At 37.7% G+C, this 12,948-nt stretch overlaps 1 protein-coding gene across 2 annotated transcripts in view; it reads right to left on the bottom strand.

Moving 5' to 3' along the window:
- Positions 1–12,948, bottom strand: part of LOC149141539 (serine/threonine protein phosphatase 2A 55 kDa regulatory subunit B beta isoform-like) — an 88,372-nt gene that overhangs the window by 35,415 nt on the left and 40,009 nt on the right. The window lies entirely within an intron of this gene.

Genomic DNA, 12,948 nt, shown 5'->3' with positions numbered 1-12,948 from the left:
GAGTTTGAGGGTTCTTCCTCTATCCCTCAAACTGATGCATCAAACCCTTTCCGTTATGTTCCTCCCTCTTTTGCTTCTGTTCAAGATAAGGGAAAGGGTAGAATGAAGGGTGATGGGACTATCAAAAGTTTTTTCACTCACTCAGGCTCCTCTCCATCAGATGCACATGGTCCTGAAGTTAGTATTAGTAAAGGTCTTGCTCAGCCCACTTTAGATGACCATTGGAAGAAAGAATTGAGGGAGACTGCTTGTGACTACATAGCTAGATGGTGGTATGATGCTGATATCCCCTTTAATGCTGCTCGTTCACCATATTATGAGCCTATGTTTGAGGCCATACATGCTGCTGGAAAAGGCTTCAAAGGCCCTATTATGCAAGAGCTAAGGGGGTTTCGTTTGCAGAAAGAAATTCAATCAATTAATGAGTATTTGCAAGATTTCAAGGAATCATGGGCAAGAACAGGGTGTACCATCATGTCAGATGGATGGACTGATCAAAGAAACCGTACCATCATAAACTTTCTTGCCTTCTGCCCACAGGGAACCATGTTTTTAAAATCAGTTGATGCATCTGATAAGGTAAAAGATGGCCACTTGTTGTTTCAGCTATTGGATGAGGTTATTGAGGGTGTGGGGGTGGCTAATGTTGTTCAAATCATCACAGACAATGCCTCTAACTATGTTCTTGCTGGTAGACTGTTAGAGGAAAAACACAAGACCATCTTTTGGACCCCATGCGCTGCACATTGCATAGACCTCATGCTTGAGGATATTGGAAAATTAGATTGGGTCAGAAACACTGTAGATAATGCCAAAAGCATAACAAAATTTATCTACAATCATACACTGGTTTTGAGTCTCATGAGGAAACACACTGGAGGCAAGGATATCATTAGGCCTGCCATCACTAGATTTGCTACACATTTTTTGACATTGCAATCTATGCTTTCCCAACATAGAAACTTGCAAAAGATGTTTTCCAGTGATGAATGGAATCAAAGCAGTTGGTCTAACAAACCAGAAGGCAGAGAATTGAAAAGGAAAGTCCATGATGAAACTTTTTGGAGAAAGGCAGCAGAGATTGTGAAGCTTGCTGAGCCACTAGTTAAGGTGTTGCGGTTGGTGGATGGGGAAAGGTTGGCTATGGGCTTCATTTATGAGGCTATGGATCAAGCAAAGGAGCAAATAAAGACAGCATACAAGGATAGAGTGGCAAAGTATGGGCCCATTTGGGCAATCATTGATGAAAGATGGAACAATCAACTCCATCGCCCTATACATGCAGCTGGGTATTTTTTGAACCCACGGTATCATTATAAAGCTAAGGAGTCAGGAGCTTTGAGGGGGGAGGTCAGAGATGGACTGGTTGATTGCATTGAGCGCATGGTCCCATCGGAGTCTGATCAGCTGGAGATACATCGACAGGTCACATCCTTCAGCAATGCAACAGGTACCTTTGGGAAGAACCTAGCAAAGATTGCAAGAGAAGCAAATGAGCCAGGTAAACAAAAATTTCAATTTTCAATTTCTTAATGGTTTTACTTTTTTTATTAAAGTTTGTTAAATCATTTATAATTTGAAAGTTAGATATAATTTGTAATTTTGTTGAGCTTCAGCCTTCATCTAACTCATAATTCATTACACTCCTATGTTTTTTGCAGCACAATGGTGGGAGGCCTTTGGTGGCCAGTGCCCTGAATTGCAAAGGTTTGCAATTCGTATTTTGAGTCAAACTTGCAGTGCATCTGGGTGTGAGCGCAATTGGTCTGTCTTTGAGAGGATTCACACAAAGAAGAGAAACCGTTTGGAGCAAAAACGGTTGAATGATCTAGTTTTTGTCCAATACAACCTTCGGCTCAGACGGAACCAATTGCTGAACAAAAGACCTGATTCAGATCCCATTGTGTTGGAAGACATTGACCCAACATCAGATTGGGTAGTGGAGAGTCGTCTACCAGAGTTTGATCCTGATGAGGATCTTGAATCACTTGATGTTGGAGATCCACTGCAGCATGTTCAGTTGAATGCAAATCCCAATCCACCAGCCTCAGTCTCACAGCTAGCTAGTAGGACTCCAGTTGTAGGTGCTTCCTCTACTCAGCCACGACAGAAGCGCAGCCGCATTTGTACTCTATCTCAGCTTGCATCTGCTGCACAGCCTAGTGGTACTGGCACCACTTCTACAGTTGCAGTTGGAGACGATGATGATGAGGAGGAGCCATGGGGCCCCTTGTCTGACTCTGATGATGATGATCCAGAGATTGGTCGAGATGATCTTGGCTCCTCTGGCAGTAGCTACTAGCCTCCTTGGTTATTTGTATTTTGTTTTGACTCTTGAGTCTTTGATCATGTATGACAGACTACAGTTGACTATGTATTTACTATTGCCATTGGGTACACCGTACCATTTTGATATAATGGATTGGTTCATGAGCCTACTTTGATCATATGTTGTCTTCCATGTATATTATAATGTTGTATGTTTGGAAACTTGAATGAAAATCTTTAAAATTATGTTTAAAATATTTAAAATTATGTTTTTTTATAAAAAAAATAAATATTTAATGTATTTTTTACAACGACCGAGTCATTGAAATCAAGCCGGCCGAGTCATTACCGAGTCCGAGTCCGAGTCCGAGTCGATCCTCGGCCGAGTCCGAGTCCGAGTCCGAGTTGTAAAACATTGGATGGGACCCCTCACTTGGGAAAAAGATGCCAAGCATAATAAGAAGTCATGCAATTTTTGCTTCTCAAAATATGTAAAGTAAATCAATTTCCACTGACACTTTGTATTTGTTAAATTTTAGTATCCTTAGTGCTCACTCCCAGCTCAGCCCTAACCATCATTCACCCACTAGTGCTTGACGTTGACAGTGTCATGTTGCTCAAAATGGGAATTGAGTTGACAATGTCATACAATTTCATATCTAAAAACATTTAATTTTTACACACACACACACATAATACATGTACACTGTAAAGTTTACAAGGTAAATTTTCTAATGCAAAAAGAAATACAAAATTATGATAAACTTCATTATGGCTCATGAGTCATGATTTATGCATGCTCTATTTGCATTGATAGCTAGATGCTTCACAGATTGCTCACATTTTGAACATTGAGATTAATGAGTATAAGACATGGCAGGGTGGAAGACAACGATAGATCTTTTTGACCACCTACTGTGCACTTGATTGGTTGAGGGAAAACCATAGAAAACTCATGATGATGGTTGGTTGCTAATAAACCATAAGGAAAAATATGATGATGATTGGTAACCAAAGCAGGTCACTCATTGTGGTGGTTCTTACCCTTCATATTGGCATGAGTGGTAAATTGTGATTCTCATCGCATGACAAGTTTTTCGGGGGGTAATTCACAAGTATGTTAATGGTACAAACCTTGATTTTTGCTTGGAGATTGTGTATGATGGTTGTGGGCCCACTTACTTCTTCTTGGTGGTGCAAGGGATGCTACATAATTGATTCAGTGGATTTTGTGCCTTGGTTCCTGTTTTGCTCTTCATGGTTACACCTGATACTCTTATGGATGGTTGTGGCATACTCTTTGGTGCTGTGGTACATCAATGGTGTTCACGATTAACCTAGCATCTCCTTTATGGAACACCTAAATTAGGATCAAATGGCAGCATGACATGAACCTAGCTTATAATGACTTTGGCTTATGGTGGCGTTTACTAGAAGATCACGATACAAAACTATATGACTGAGCAAGTTTGCTTTAAAAGGGCCACCCCATTTTACAACTTAACCATGGTAAGGGCATGCATATCAAAGCAAAGTTATAAATTACACCACCCAAAGGATCTTGGCACATATGTCGATGCAAATACAAAAAGGCTTACTTCATGCGGAGTGGTCTTACCCATTCATCCTTGTAAAGTTCAATCCATATTTTATTTCACCAGGTGCTTGGAGATGGCACCAGTGTTTTCAAAACCAGAACAGGTAAAACCAGCTAGCCAGCTCTCACACATGTGAGGGACCCGCGGTGGCAGTTTTTGCTGGATTTTCAGGTGGTTTGGGAGAAAACCAAGGTTTGTTTCCCTCCCAAAACAACCCTCCTTGGCTACAAAACCAACCCTACCCCTCCTATTTTCCTCACACCTCTCATTTTGAGTTTTTGTGAGCATATTTGAGCATGAATAGTTTTGCAACAGCCATGAGTTTTGCAGCCGCAATCTAACAGCAACAATTTTGGAGGTTTTTGGCATTTCCGAGCTGGTTTGGAGCTGTCCAGTAGAGTTATCATATTTGGGAGGAGGCTTTGGCAGCTGGTTTCACTTCCCAGGTACACTTTCTCTTGTGAAAATACAGATTTGATTATTGTCCCTGGTTTTAAACCTTTTTTTCCTCTTTAAAGTAAAAACCATTCCCTCTTTGTTGGCTAAATCTGCCTCGTTTTTACATTTATCATAGGGTTTGCATTGTAATTAGTTGCATTTTTTCAATTTGCAGATTTCTTTCCCTCGAAATTCTGTCATCCACCATGGTGTCAAAGTCAAATATGTTGCGTGGACTCATTGTGATGTTATTGATGGCAGTATGATTTGCAAATATTCCAAGCACCCAGTTGTGGTTTGGGGGGGAGGGAGAGTGAGGTGGGTGCGGGTTCACAGTTGTATTTATAGGTTGAAACAACACTTGGCTGGTATAAGAGGCCAAGTAACCTTATAACCAAGGCATGTGTGACTCTGTTATAGCTGAAGGAAAGGACTTCAAAGGCCCTAGTATTCATGACTTGAGGGGATCTCTTTTGCAAAAAGAGGTTATGTCCATTGATGAATAATTAAGGAGTTTATAGAATCATGGACCAAAACAAGTTTTCCATCATGTCAGATTAATGGAATGATGGAAAGAATCGTAGCATCATAAATTTTCTTGTCTCATACCCGCAACAAACCATGTTTTTTAAATCAATTGATGCATCTGATAGGGTGAAAGATGAAAACCTATTATTTGAGCTTTCGGATATGAGATGGTTAAGACAGTAGGGGAGCAGAATGTTGAGCAGATCGTCACAAATAATGCCCCAAATTACGTTCTCACTAAAAAAATGCTAGAGTCAAAATATAGGACCATATTTTGGACCCCATGTGCCACACTTTGCATAAACCTCATGCTTGAGGACATAGGAAAAGTGGATTCGATAAAGAACATTGTAGAACGTGCTAAATGTATCACAAAATACATCTACAACCACTCATGGGTATTGAACCTAATAAGGAAAAACACTAAGGACAAGGAGCATGTTATGCCCTATGTCACAAGGTTCGGATTCAAATTCGAGTTTGACAATGATTAAGTTCGATTCGAATTCGAATTTTCCGATGAGGTTCGACATTAAATTCGACTATACATATTTTTCAACATATATATATTGATATATGAAAAAAAATATATATATATATATCAAAATCAATCAATAAAGCTATACGAGTAAGAATTCTTATTTGAAAACATACATGAATAACTTAATCATGATAGCATCTAATTATCAATTACATTAGTTAAATCAAAATGTAGAAATACACCATAGTAGTTTACAAATACAAAAAGGAATGGCATAATTTTCAATCTCCAAAATTTAAAAGAAAAGAATATGTATAATGTCAAATACTTATAATCTCAGAAAAAGTGAAATAATTAAAACATAATCAAAATTTAAACATACAAATTTCAATAGAACTATATTGCAAAATCATGGAGAAATCACGAGCCACAAATCATGACCACGATTCACTTCACGCTCCGAGCGACGGGGACAAGCAACGCCTAGAAATTGAATTCAGGAAATCATATAGAATACAACGCGCAGCAACAACATTGAGCACAATAGAGGGAGTACACTCAGACTGAAGTTGGCTTGTGAAAATCTATCGATAGCCATGGTAAATAAATCCAAACTAGTGGACAACGCGGGAAACTAATTGGCAGAAAGCAGAATAAGAGAAAAGCATGTGTTGCCTACGGTTCTTCTCATAAACCTTAAAACAACTAACAAAAACCGCCCAAACTTTAACATTGAACCCCAAAAAAATTATAAAATTCGGCTTCAGGTTCATCTTTAGGTTCACCTTCAGGTTCGAATTCGTTGAGGTTCAACTATCAGGTTCGCCAAACCTAAACAAAATTTAAAAAAAAATGGGTTCGTTGAACCTGAACGGATTTTAGATTTTCTTTTAGGCTCGCCGAATTTCGAACCTCAAGTTTCAAATTCTGCAAACCCTGTGACATAGGTTATGCCTGCCATCACAAGATCTACAACTCACATCCTCACGTTGCAATCCCTCACTTCCAGCAATAGAACTTGTAGAAAATGTTTTCCAATGATAATTAGAATGTATCCAAATGGGCTCAAGAACAAGATGGAAAAGACCCCAAAAAGAAGGTTCTTGACAACTCTTTTTGGAAAAAAGCATCAGAGGCTGTGAAAAATGGTGACCCCTTGTTAAGGTGTTGGGATTGGTAAATGGGGAAAATTGGACATGGGCTACATCCATGAGGCTACACATCAAGAAAAGGAACACATACAGGTAGCCTACAAGAATAGAGTAACTAAGTATGGGCCTATTTGGGAGATCATTGATAACAGATGGAACAATCAATTCCATCATCCTATACAAGCAGTTGTGTATTTCCTAAACCCAAGGTATCGCTATAAAGCTCGATTAGGAGAAGATCATATTGGGGAGGTCAAAGAGTTGTACCACTACTTGGAGCACATGGTCCTTGAGTCTGAGCAGCTAGAAATACATTTGAAATATCAGTGGTTTCACTAGGGCCATAAGCACCTTTGACAGAAAACTAGCAAAGATTGCAAGACATGTGGATCAACCAGGTAAAAAATTACAATTTTTTTATAGTTCAATTGTTCAAAATTCAAACTATAAATACTTGTTCTTTTAACAAAACTCATAGTGCAAATTGTTGAACAATCAACAAACTTTAGTTTTTGTCTTTCTGGCACACTAGTGGGAGTCATTTGGTAGCCAATGTCCTCAATTGAAAAGTTAGCACTGCTTCTTGATTTGAGTGAAATTGGTTTGTTTTAGCATATTGAAACAAAAAAGAGAAATTGTTTAGAACAAAATTGCTTAAATGATATTGACTTTATGCAGTACAACCTTTGACTAAGGAACAAGCAATCGTTGAACAAAAGACCTAATACAAATCCCATTGTGCTAGATGATATTGATCCGACATCGAAATGGGTGGAGGAGACTCAACCAGGAAAGTTTGATTGATTTTCGTATTCATGCCACAGAGATTGGGAGTTGATCCCAATGCAAATCTAGTAGTCAAACCAAGAGCTAAAGGAAGCCAGTCACCAAGCATGGCACATGCAAGCACTAGTCGTGCAGCTCAACCAACTCATGCTTCTAATAGGCCTAGCATTGCTGCTACTACTACTACTACTACTGAGGCTAATGTCTTTGGGGATTTCAAGGAGTCCTCGAACACTGAGGCAAATAATGTTTATGTAGCTCTTATTCATGATTCCATGTCTATTAGTGTTGACGAGTTTTATTAGTGATCATATTAATTAGTGATTTGTAATAAGCCAATGGTTCAATAGCTTGTAGCAATTTTTGTACTCTAGAGGCCATTTAGAGTCTCATTGATTATGTATTTTGTTGTTATATATTGCACTCGATGCTATTTTGATATATCCACCCTTAAATGGTACAAATATTGTAGATGATTTTGTCTCTAGTAGCTTGGAACCATGGTTTGAAATCTTAAAAATAAATATATCATTAAAAAATAATTATTTTATGTATTTTTTTCAAATTCAGTCCAATATGATTTCAGTTTAAAACTCAACTAGATAGATGGGCAATTCCAAGCTCAATTCTAGTTTTTTTAAACTATGGATGGCACACATGTAAGGCAAATAAAATAGAAAGCTCATTTGTTGGGTTATTTTCATAGTTTGTTCACAAACATGTAACCAACTCCTTAAGCTTTCATGCCAATCTTCAATTTGAGCCACCGCACTCACTTTATTCACAAGTTGGCCACTTGCATTGATATGGAGGTGACATAATAATGGGTTGCCCTCTTTCTGACATGGTGAATGAAGCATATTCGTATTATGAAACCATCGGGTGGTGTCGTGTCATTAAGCCAACGATATAATATTGCAAAGCATTGTTTGATGATGTTGTGGGGCATATCATTTACCATTGTTCAATTTAGCCATATGCAATCAGTTTATAGAGCCTAGATCATGGCATTTGTGGAATTCATACACCATCCATACTATATTTTATGCTAATCCATTTCAAAACATGAACTAATCATTAGAGTTGACTTGGCATGGATCCACATAACACGTGAAACCATAGTCTCACATCTTCAATCAAGGATTGCCATACTTGTAACAAGAAGGATTGTGGAGCCATCGTCACACTTCTCTCCTCAACCTCCCTTTAGATTTGCTAATAAAACATGGGTCGCTGACACATGTGGGATACACTACCATCTCATTACTTACTTTTTAGCTAGTTCTAATAGTTATTGAAATCAAAGGGCCAACGCATCTTATGATGGTCATCATCACACATGAAAGGGGCCAATACATCTTAAATCAAGGGAGCTACACATACATGGGAAGGGGATAGGAAGATCACCCCATTTCCTATTCATACGATGGTTGGCTTATCAATCATTTCATACATGGAGTCATGTACTAAAAACACCATTGCATGGATAAGTTATTGGATGGAAGGGCCAATTTGTCCTGACTCCTTATTCTTGGTCATTGCATGAGGCATCTAATTATCGACAATTTTATTTCTTATTTTATTGATCTTGGTATAGTGATTCCCTTGGATCATGGTTTGTGCACACTTGGAGGCTAATGTCAATTCACCAAAACAAGGAAGTTGTTAGTGTCTCCACTATTTTAAGAAGTTGTGCATAATTAATTCATTATTTTAGTATTGTTGAATTTTTCTCATATAGTTAGTTAGAAAGAGACCATTATGATATTGTCATCCTTGTGGAGGATGACTATTTTATTGTAACTAGGAAAACAAATAATATTTCATTGTAAATATGAGATGGAGCTTAAACCTATATCAAGGTTTTCTCTCTCCATTTGTAGTGGGAGATGATTGATGGAAGAGCTTGCGAGCACACTAGAGTCTAGCTCCAAGAATTAGAATGAAAGTATGCTATTTGTCTAAGTTATGAATGTTTGAATGTAAAATTGTTATGTATGGCTACATGTTCTATGCACACCGTGGATATTTTTATTGGAAGTTTTGATTAAAAGAGTTGAACTTGGAGCCATGAGGACTTCCATAGCTACATTGGAGATGGTAAATTCATTTAACTTTTTGTTTTTTTGTCTACTGGAAATGGAATTATGTGCCCTAAAAATCCTTAGTGAATAAAATCATAATTGCATTCCCTAAATAAGGCCACCCCTAAATCAATTCGGTTATGGAGCTCTTCATAGTCAATCCCTCCACTTCATAATTTTGTAGTATATAACACATCCAAATGTGGATTGTTGTAGAACAAGCCACCTTGGCTACTTATAGCCCCTAATCCTTCATTAGAACTTCCCTCTAAAGTTGCATACATGACCTTCATAGCTCATGTTGATTTTTCAAGTGCAATAGATACAAGCACAAAATTTCTGAAATACTAATAATTACTTCTAATGATGTAGATATTCTTTTAACAATTCCATTTTATCATTAAGCAATTAGACTTCAAAAATTCACAAGTTATGGTCAAACATAGTCAAGCTGATCATAATTGCATTCCTTATATTAGGCCACCCCTAAATCAATTCGGTTATGGAGCTCTTCATAGTCAATCCCTCCACTTCATAATTTTGTAGAATATAACACATCCAAATATAAATTGTTGTGGAACAAGCCACCTTTGCTACTTATAGCCCCTAATCCTTCATTAGCACTGCCCTCTAAAGTTGCACACATGACCTTCATAGCCCATGTTGATTTTTCAAGTGCAATAGATACAAGCACAAAATTTCTGAAACACTGATAATTACTTCTAATGATGTAGATCTTTTTTTAACAATTCCAATTTATCATTAAGCAATTACACTTTAGAAATTCAACGATAAAGCATAAGGACAATAGAGATCACAATGCACAAAGAGAACACAAGATTTACCTTGGGAACACCCACTTGGGGGAAAATCCAACAGCCATTTCCTTAGAGAAATTCTTCATTTCAACAAGAGATACATCTAATGTTGCTAATCAACTATGAGATCAAACTAATCAACAAGTTATGGTCAAACCTAGTCAAGTAGCCCTCCAATCAAGTCAAGTCAAAACTTTTTGCCCTGCAAGAATATGCCCAGGAACTCAACTTCTCCAAAATTTCAGCCTACCCAAAAACCGCTACCCAAAAACTACCCAAAAACACACATGTGATCTAGAAGAGAGAAATCCACATGTGCGAGTTAGGAGATGATCTTCATCCTTCTTGTCATTCGTTTAGATGTCCAGAAGATATCTTTCTTGTGTGAGGTTGAATGGTGCCTTAAGGAGGAGGTGGAATGCTCTTTATATAGTGTTTTTCCTTCACAAATGGATGTGTCTCTTCAGTGTGGCCGACTTGACTAGTTTGGAGCCAAAAATTCAAATTTAAAATTTTCTCTTTTAAATCTGACATGAAAAACATGTCTTATAATAATACTTTCAAGGGTTAATAAATGAAAATGACATGAAGAACATGTCTTACAATTATAATATATATTACAAGGTGTAAAATATAAATTATGAAGAACGACCATAGCTACAAAAATTCAACACTCCCTCTTAGCTAGGGAGGTATTCATAATGACTAGATATAAGTTCTTCATGTTGACAAATTTCTCTAAGAAATGGTTATAACAAATCATCAATAGTATCAGCACCATTCAGCTACAATAATTCTAGCCAAATAACTTTGACACATGGTAGGTCAACAACATCAACAAGCTACCATAATTATGGTCGGTACCTCTTAACACATGGTGTATCCTCACCATAATTCTAGTCGATACTCCTTACACATGGTACATCATTGGCATCAACTAGTCACCATAATTCTAGTCGATACTCCTTACACATGGTACATCATTAGCATCAACTAGTCACCATAATTCTAGTCTATTTGGCATATGGTATATAGACTAGTCTCAGTTCACCATAATTCTGGTCAATATTTGACACATGGTGAATCTCCAAAGGCCACACTCTCTCTAGGTAATTATGGGCCTCAAGGACCATTCTTCCTAATTTTGGTCAATATACATGACACATGCAGAACGATTGTCCTCTAATCGAGCATTCTCCATAATTTTGGTCATATATGACACAGGTAGAATGTCAATCCATGATGCTATCTCAGCAACACTCCTCTCAATGAGATAGGCGTTCTCAATAAATCCAAGCTTGTCCCTGAAGTATACAAACTTCGCTTTGGACAAAGGCTTTGTAAGAATAACATCAATCTGCTCATTAGTAAAGACATATTAGAGCTTCATTGCTCCCTTCTGCAACATGTCACGAATGAAGTGGTACTTGATCTCAATGTGCTTCGACCTATCATGTTAAACCAAATTCTTTGTTGGCTTCACACAACTTTGATTATCACAATATATCACAATCATCTCTAGCACATGATCAAATAATCCCACGAGTAACTTCCAAAGCCACACTACTTCACAACTCGCTAAATTGGCTACAATATATTCTGCTTTAGCAATACTGAATGCAACAAATATTTGCTTCCTGCTAAGCCATGAAATCATAGCAGAGCCCAAACTTTACCAACCTTCGAATGTACTCTATCTTCAGCACTCCTTGCACAATCTGCATCGGTATAACTATGCAATTGTATATCACCATTTGAGAAATATCTCAAACCACAATCATCAGTACCACGTAAATATCTTAGTACATGCTTTGTTGCAATCCAATGATCATGTCTCAATTCCACCTGGAATTGGCTTAAAGTATTTAATGCAAAGAAAATGTTCGGCCTAGTATTAACCAAATACATCAATGAGCCAATCAGCTTCTGATACATGGATGGATCTATCAAACCTGACACAACGTCTCTCAACTTTCTCAGATTTGTCACCATGGGAGTCGCCATCAATTTACAAGCCATCATTGCAAGCTTTTGCAGGATCTTCATAATATATTTTCCTTGTCCAAGAAATATTTCACTAGGCTTCTACCATACTTCTAGCCCCAAATAATAGTGTATCAACCCAAGATCCTTCATATCGAATTCAAAAGCCAAGTCCCTCTTACTTCGAATAATGAGATGCTCCACACCTGTTAGAAATAAGTCATCAACATATAATAATAGAATCACAAGTTCATTCTTCTCAACCTTGAAATACAGGTTTGGATCAGCATCACTTTTGGAGAAACCAAGTCTTATCAGATAATTGTCAATTCGAGAGTACCAGGCTCTAAGTGCTTGCTTAAGTCCATACAAGACTTTCTTCTATCTGCAGATGTGAAACTCTCTTCCATGAACCTCAAAAACCTTGATGGTGTTCTATGTACACTTCTTCCTCAATCACTCCATTGAGTAAAGTATTCTTTACATCCATCTTATGTGAATTCTAATTCATAAAAGAAGCAATAGAAATAATAGATCTAATGGTAGTGTACTTGGCAACCGAAGCAAGTCTCGTCATAATCTTCTCCCTCTTTCTGAGAGAACCCTCTAGCCACAAATCTCACCCTATATTTATCAATAATACCATCCACTGCATGCTTGATCCTGTATATACCCATTCAGAGGTTTCCATGGAATTCCCTTTAAGCCTTGGCGCAATTTCCCATACATCATTCTTCATGATTGACTGGTATTCTTCTAGCCAATGTTGTGAACATCGGCATCGAGATAAAATCAGCAAGGGTCTGGAGAACC

This window comes from Pinus tabuliformis, chromosome X (genome assembly GCF_031772625.1).
Source record: "Pinus tabuliformis cultivar Carrire ecotype Pingquan chromosome X, CPIR1, whole genome shotgun sequence".
Classification (NCBI taxonomy): Eukaryota; Viridiplantae; Streptophyta; class Pinopsida; order Pinales; family Pinaceae; genus Pinus; species Pinus tabuliformis.
Note: the sequence above shows the minus strand (reverse complement) of the source record. Positions and strands in the feature narration are given on the sequence as shown.